Source organism: Sceloporus occidentalis, unplaced genomic scaffold (genome assembly GCF_023333645.1).
Source record: "Sceloporus occidentalis isolate IW3139 unplaced genomic scaffold, rSceOcc1.0.p SCAF_5, whole genome shotgun sequence".
Lineage (NCBI taxonomy): Eukaryota > Metazoa > Chordata > Lepidosauria > Squamata > Phrynosomatidae > Sceloporus > Sceloporus occidentalis.
Window position 1 is genome coordinate 95,625,867 of NW_028316985.1, and position 7,217 is coordinate 95,633,083.

The window sequence follows — 7,217 nt, forward strand, 5'->3', positions numbered from 1 at the left end:
TTGTCTCAGTCGTATATGTCATGCATCATATTCATCATCATGACATTGTGAAAAAATCTGGAAACATTGCTGATCAATGGAACTCTATTTTAAAGCAAGATGTTACAGATAACTTTGATGCAGTGTACAGGCTAATTAAGAATTCTGTATCATCTTTTTCTTATATCAATTGCAAATGTGTGCAAATAGTTAATGATCTACCCAATCTAATTACATAATTTTCTAATACTACTGCATCTTACTGCACTTTCAGTGGGCCTACTTATTGTATCACAGTGGGCCTACTTATTGTATCACAATTCCAGTATATAAAATTGTCTCATTTATCATCCTATGTGATGTCAAATTAGTCTTGTTTTCACCTTGCATTCAAACAGATTACTTTTTGTCACTTGAGTCCTATCTTTAAAAATCAACACTAAAATGGAATCATCTGAGATCATCTTGTGACATGTTGCCTCGAACCTAGGTCACAAAGCTGATTTCATCCAGTAAACCTTGAATATGCATAATTGTGATAGGTGTGGAGGAGAGGGTTAAAATTGGCTTATAAATCAAGAATCCTGAGACCCAGTGTAGTCTATTGGTTTGAATGTTGGATTTGGACAGTTCAAATCACTTTTCGGCCATGAAAATCCACTGGATGACCTTGGACAAGTCACACTCTCACAGGCTCAGAGGAAGAAAATGGCAAAGCGCCTAGCTTCCGCACATCTTGGCGCAGTTGTGACACCGCAAGTGCACCGTTGGCGCCTTGCGGCATCACAACAGCACCGCAAAATGAACCCGCTTTTTGCGGGTTCTTTTTGCTGCGCGAGGGAGCCGCGCGGTTTGTCCGCTACGGCTCCCTCGTGCAGCAAACCAGGGCGGCGGCAGACCACCCTTTTGGGCAGTCTGTATCCCATCAGTGATTCCCAAACTTTGGCCCTCCAGATGTCTTGGACTTCAGCTCCCAGAATTCCTGACCATTGGCCAAACTGGCTGGGGTTCTGGAAGTTGAAATCCAAAAATCCTGGAAGACCAAAGTTTGGGAATCAGTGACTTGGAAGAAAGCGCAAAGGCAGGTTTACAGGTGGACATTAAGAAAACAAAAATAATGACTACATATTATTTAGATAATTTTAAAGTAGATGATGAAAACATCGAAATAGTTCAAGATTTCCCATATTTTGGTCAGAATGGAGACTGCAATCAAGAAATCAGACTAGGCCTTGGAAGGGTAACTGTGAAGGATCTAGGCGAGGTTATGAAATGTAAAAATATATTATTGAATACTAAAGTTAAGATTGTCCATGTCATCATATTTCCCATTTCTGTGTATGGTTTTGACAGCTGGAAAATGAAGAAAGCTGATAGGAAGAGTATCAACTAATCTGAGATGTGGTGCTGAAAAACAGTGCTGAGGACTTCAGGGGCCATAAAACAGGTATCATGGACTGCATGCAACCCACAGGCCACAATTTTTCTACACTGGATGTAGCAGGAAGAGCTCAAAGTGCAGAATTAATAGTGAATAATTTACCTAAGAGGTGTAGACATTCCTGCACAACAGGTGAAAGGACTATTTTGGACTGAGCCTACCATATGGCTCTTTCCTTAGTCATGTTGTGCTCTCTGGTTGATAGACAACATCCACATAGAAAGAAGAGTGATTAGCCCAATAGTCCTTCATCCATCCATCCATCCCATCCCCTTCTGTTAAGGAGATGGTTTCTTTGCCACTGCAATAATGCACAAAATGAGTTCAGATGAAATTTAACCCTTTTATTTTACTTTTGATTACACAGAAACATTTTAGCATTGTCATGCTCAATGTGGTATTTATTTACAGTTCCCCATACATTTCCAGAATACAAATTATCATTGTTTCTTTTCACTTCCCCTTTCTTCTATTGTTTCTTTTGAAGCCAGCTAGCTGTTCCTACACATATTTCCACCAAAACTATCATAGTTTTTGTTCACATTTGTTAGCCTACTTATGCTTGCCTTTGACTACTCAAAAATCTCATTCTTACTGTTATTCAAAGTTTCTACTAATTTTAATCATATTAAGCACCTTGTCACAAACATCATTGCTCATATTATCTTCTCTGGGATGAGGACTTGCATGTTTTTATTTCCTTTGTGAATAATTCTCCACATTTCAACTACTCCACTGAAGAAATGTCAAGTGTTTTCATTTTCATCTTCCCTTTTCCCTCTCATCCATCCAGAACCAGCTGTAAAATTCATGCAGCATATTTCCACAAGACCATAGCTACAAAAACAATCAAACAATGCTACATGTCCACTTAGAATATGAATGTTGAATTATGAAAAACAATTCAAACATGTTAATCACTTCCATAAATATAACAGCCAAGGACACCTGCAACTTGCCAGGAGTTCTGCCTAGGCAATCCCTTCCATCCCTTCCCCTGTTCTCAATGTTTTTCAAATCATGGCTTCCACCAGGGCTCAATAGCAGGGAATGGTAAGCACAGGGAAAAACTGAAGAGCCAGGAACCGAACTAGTTGTTCAGGAGTAGGACAATATGAGACTACAGGATTGCTGCTTTGTGGCTTTTCCTCTCTTATTGGCCTAGTACAGACCGCTGCAAAATGGCGGTCTGCAGGTGGCTGTTTTCACTCCGGAGGGACAGTGCTGCCCCCAAACTGCGCGCTGTCATTCCGGAGTAAAAAGAACCAAGAAGAAACAGGTTCTTTTTACACCTCCATAGTTATGTCACGAATGTGCCAATGGCACACTCATGATATAACTGCCATGGCGCGACATGCGGACACTATGCGTCCATTATGTCATAATGGCGCCACTGGCATGTATTAGGGTTAGGGACCATACAGCTGCTGCATGGTCCCTAACCCTAAAATCGGTGCCAGCATGGTCCTTTTGTGTGGTCTGTACCGCACCATTGCTAATTTTCACAGTTGCATTCTCATAATCTTCACCATAGCCTAAATGACTCTCGGTCTGAGGTGCACATGGGATATACCATGTTACTTCTGCTTGCCACTTGTTTCTTTTATTTTCCAGTTCTTGAATTCACTTCTCTCTTTTGTTTTCTACTCTCTTTCCTCTACAACTCCTGGCTGAATAACTTTGTTGCCCCCCCTTTTTTTTTTCCTCCTTCTTCCCTCCTCACCATATAACTTCTGGTTAAATATCTTATCCTTCTCTCTCATCTCCCCCTTCCTTCTCATTTTCTCCCTTTCCTATTCTCACTCTCCCTGTTCCTTTTCGTCTTCCTCTTCCAGTTCTTTTGGATACTTTTGAGTTTTTCCTCGCTTTCTTTCTTTCTTTCTCTTTCTTTCTTTCTTTTCTTCATCCTCTTTTATCACGATTTCTCTAAATTTAGCTTCTTTCCCACCTTTCTGTCTCTCCAGCTGCTTCTACTTTGTTCTCCCCACAAAGAAAAGTTCAAAACCTTTACGGGGTCATTTCCACACTAGTTAAATTATTTGTCCTTCCTTCACAATATTCTGTCTCAGTTGGACCCCCATTAGCATAACATGCACCTGTTATAATCTGAATGCATTTTGGTTTTGGGCCACACATTTCCTTCCCCCAAAGTCACATTGGTACAAAACATCCTCTACCATGTCCACATATTTGTTATATCAGATGACTGTCTGCATGGCTGTGCTTTCCCCCCTTCCCAGCCTGCATTAAACTTATCAAGCAATAGCCTTTCTTGTTTTCTTTTAATCTAACCATCCACCATGCACTTCCTCATCCAAACTACTTCACGTCCCAGTGAGTAAATAAGGGAACTTTAAATGTCTCCCAACACAGGCAGAACCAAAGAGAAGGAAAAACTATAATGTTTCTTCCCTCATGTCCGTTTCCACTCTGAATCCTTAACTGAATTAAGATCAGTGTCTACAGAACAAGCTTCTTCTCAATTTAATGTTTTGCTGGGGCTCCTTTTGTGCCCTCGCTCTTCTCTCCACTATCCCCCTCTTTCCAAATGCTTCTGACAGCCAGGGCTTTTCAGAAGCAGCGAAAGCAACCCCTGTGTTTTGATGTAACATGGAAACAAACAGTTCTTGGGCATCTCCCTCCACTCCATCATTGATGAAGGAGACATTCCTCCCAAGTAGGAATCACAGCCAGGGCGGCACAAATCATATAACACCACTCTTCAGAATATTGATACTGTATACTGAATGTTAAACATGAAATGGGGATGGCATGCTTGCCAGATGAATTATGTCACCCACCAATCTGGCCCTCTCAACTATACTGTATCCCTGATGCCACACTGATGTGACAGGGCACATGTTGCAAAACTCCCTCTTGCAGAAAACACTGCTTTTTTCTGGAAACTACAGAGTAAAAAGTCAGATTTTCTAAATCTCATTGAAGCCTATAGGAAGCTCTTTGACTATGAAAATGGCGATGTCCCATTTGTTCCAACAGCACTGAAATCAAGGTGGCTCTGGATTTTTTTGCAAGTGTGGGACACATTCAGTTCTCACCAGTGCCCTAAGTCTCATTAAATTCAATTGGGCTTGCTTCTGAGGAGGCCTCTATAGATAGGATTGTCCTGTTGGTCTCTGTCTCCCTGTTGGTTCATGTCCATCCCCATCTCCTTTATGATCATCATCTCCTCCTTCTCAAAGTATTTGGTGATTATGGTGACGGTTAGTATTAGCGGAAGAGGTAATCCTACAACCTGACCAGTGGTTGTATGTGTTACAGAGCAACCTACTAAGCAGAGTTTCAAAAACTTTCTTTGTGCTTGGACAAGTTTCTTTAGACAATAGTTGCCATGTGTTGAAACCAATGCTTGCAAAGGTATTAACAAGAAAACTAGAAAGATGGTGTGTGTGTGTGTGTGTGTGTGTGTGTGTGTGTGTGTGTTGCCATCTTCTCCACATAATAACCCTACCATTTCCTTTTTCTACCATTTGGTATGGACATACCCAAAAAATACCTTTTTATTGTTCTTAACCTCTCTAGCAAACCTGAGCTCATTCTGCACTTTAGATTTTCTGACTTTCCCCCTACACATGCTAGCTATTTGTTTCAATTCCTCCGGGGTGATCTCCCCCCCTTTTTTCCCCTTTTCTTATCCATGTCCTTTTCCCCTCTGTACTACTACAATCTCTTATATTTGTCAATAACGTCACAATAAATGTCATCAAAACAAGAGTGACTTTCTAGGGAAATCTTCAGTCAGGGAGTCCCAGGAGGTGGAGAAGGTAATCATCAGAGAAGCAGAAAGCAATTTGCAGGTTGAACAGCACACACAGCAACATTTCAAAGATGAAAATTGAGACCTATGTGGCCAACCAACATCACAGTATTTTTAAGATGGCGGACGTTATGAATGAGAAAGAACGCACAAGCTATGAGAGTCTGATTTGTTCAAGACTCCTGGGAATAATAAGAGTCTACTCCTCTTCTCCTGTCCCTTCTGCAGAGTTAACTGAGTATAAACTACTTTTGCACTTTGAATTCAGTTTGCAGCAACTGAAGTAAGCTGAGGATAATGAAAGAAAGTAGGGGGAGGAAAGTAAAACTGGGATATTATAAATGCCACTTAAAAAGTGGGACAATAGAGGATTAATTGGGACTATCCCTGCCAGATTGGGATAGCAGGTGGGTATGGAGCACTGAGAAAAGATTAATGAAGGGAAATACTGGAGAAAGAAATGGTTATTTGGGGAAAGGAGCAAACAGACAGCAGAAACAAGTGAAATATTCAGAACAAGCACTGAGCTCAAACATTTAGGCTCTTTAGAAATTTCAAGCTCTCAATTGACATTATATAACAACAGACCACTACTGCTGAGAATAGCAAAAAGCACCACCAACTAGGCCAAGCACACCAAAGAAGACAGAATGAAAAGGATGCCTTTTCTGCAGAGCGGAAGAATAGGAAAACAATAGATTCATAACCCTAACTAAAAGGCTATGGTGCTGCATACACAGAAGGTTTATTTATTTTTTTAATCATAAAACATCTCTGCTGATCTTTAGAGCACTCAGCCCTTATTTGAATATTTTGTGAGTGTTTATTCAGCTACCTATTAGCATTTCTAACAGGAATTCATGAAAACAATAGCTTCCGGAATAATTCTTTAAGGTTTGAAAGAGCAAATGAGATACCTGAAAAAAGTCAATTCATCAGTACTTTGTTCAGTTAGTTCATAACAGTCCATGGAACAAAGGAAAACAATAGAGACTATATTTTCTACTTGATTTAAAAGCAGAACCAACAGATGATGGCAAAGCAATGATTTTGTTATTTTTATAGCCCTATCAGTGTGCAAGATGTGCTATGGATTGACATGAGCAAAATGACAATATTCTGGTTGCAATGAGCTATTTGAAAATCATTACAACTATCTTTTTCCTTTTTTAAACTCGTTGACTGTAATCCTACTCACACTTCTATATGTGTGTGCCTTCCAGTTGCCTGTTGACTTATGCTGACCCCATGAATTTCATAGTGTTTTCTTAGACACGAAATACTCAGAGGTGATTTTGTCAGCAACTCCCTCTGAAAAACTTACCTGGAAGTAAGTCCTGTTTAACTCAATGGAACTTCTGAGTTTTCAGAATTCCTATCTAAATTTCAGTAATGGAGATGATAACAATGTAAGGAGCAAAAAGAGAAATGAAGATTAGGAGGTGAATGTAAACACATACACTTGGGGCCTGAACAGACAGGCCAAAATAAAGCTGCTTCAAGTCACTTTGGAGGAGGTATACTGTTTAAATGATACATGCATCCTAAGAGTCTGAAAGCCATGCTCCAGTCCTAAGGACTGGAGCACAGCTTTGATGCAGCTTCTGGCCTCTTAAGATGCGAGTATCATTTAAACAGAATACCTCCAAAGTGACTTAAAGCACCTTTATTTTGGCCTGTCTGTTCGGGCCCTTGCTTAGGGTTAGAGCTGTTTCACACATGAACTATATCACTTGGGCTGCATTCGCATTACATAAGTAATTAAGGTTGACACCATTTTAACTGCCATGGATTAATGCTATTCTGTCAACTATGAACTTAAACAGAACTGTCTATTGCATCTGATGAAATAGACCAGTGTCCTTGAAACCTTATGCTAAAAATTTCTTTTTCTCAGTCAGTCTCAAAGGTGTACAACATTCCTTTCTATCTTTTAATGCTGAAACCGATGAATTTGAATGTTACTGTTTTGCTTTAATGTCATTGTCATTTTCTATTTGTTTTGCCTTTCATTTCCAC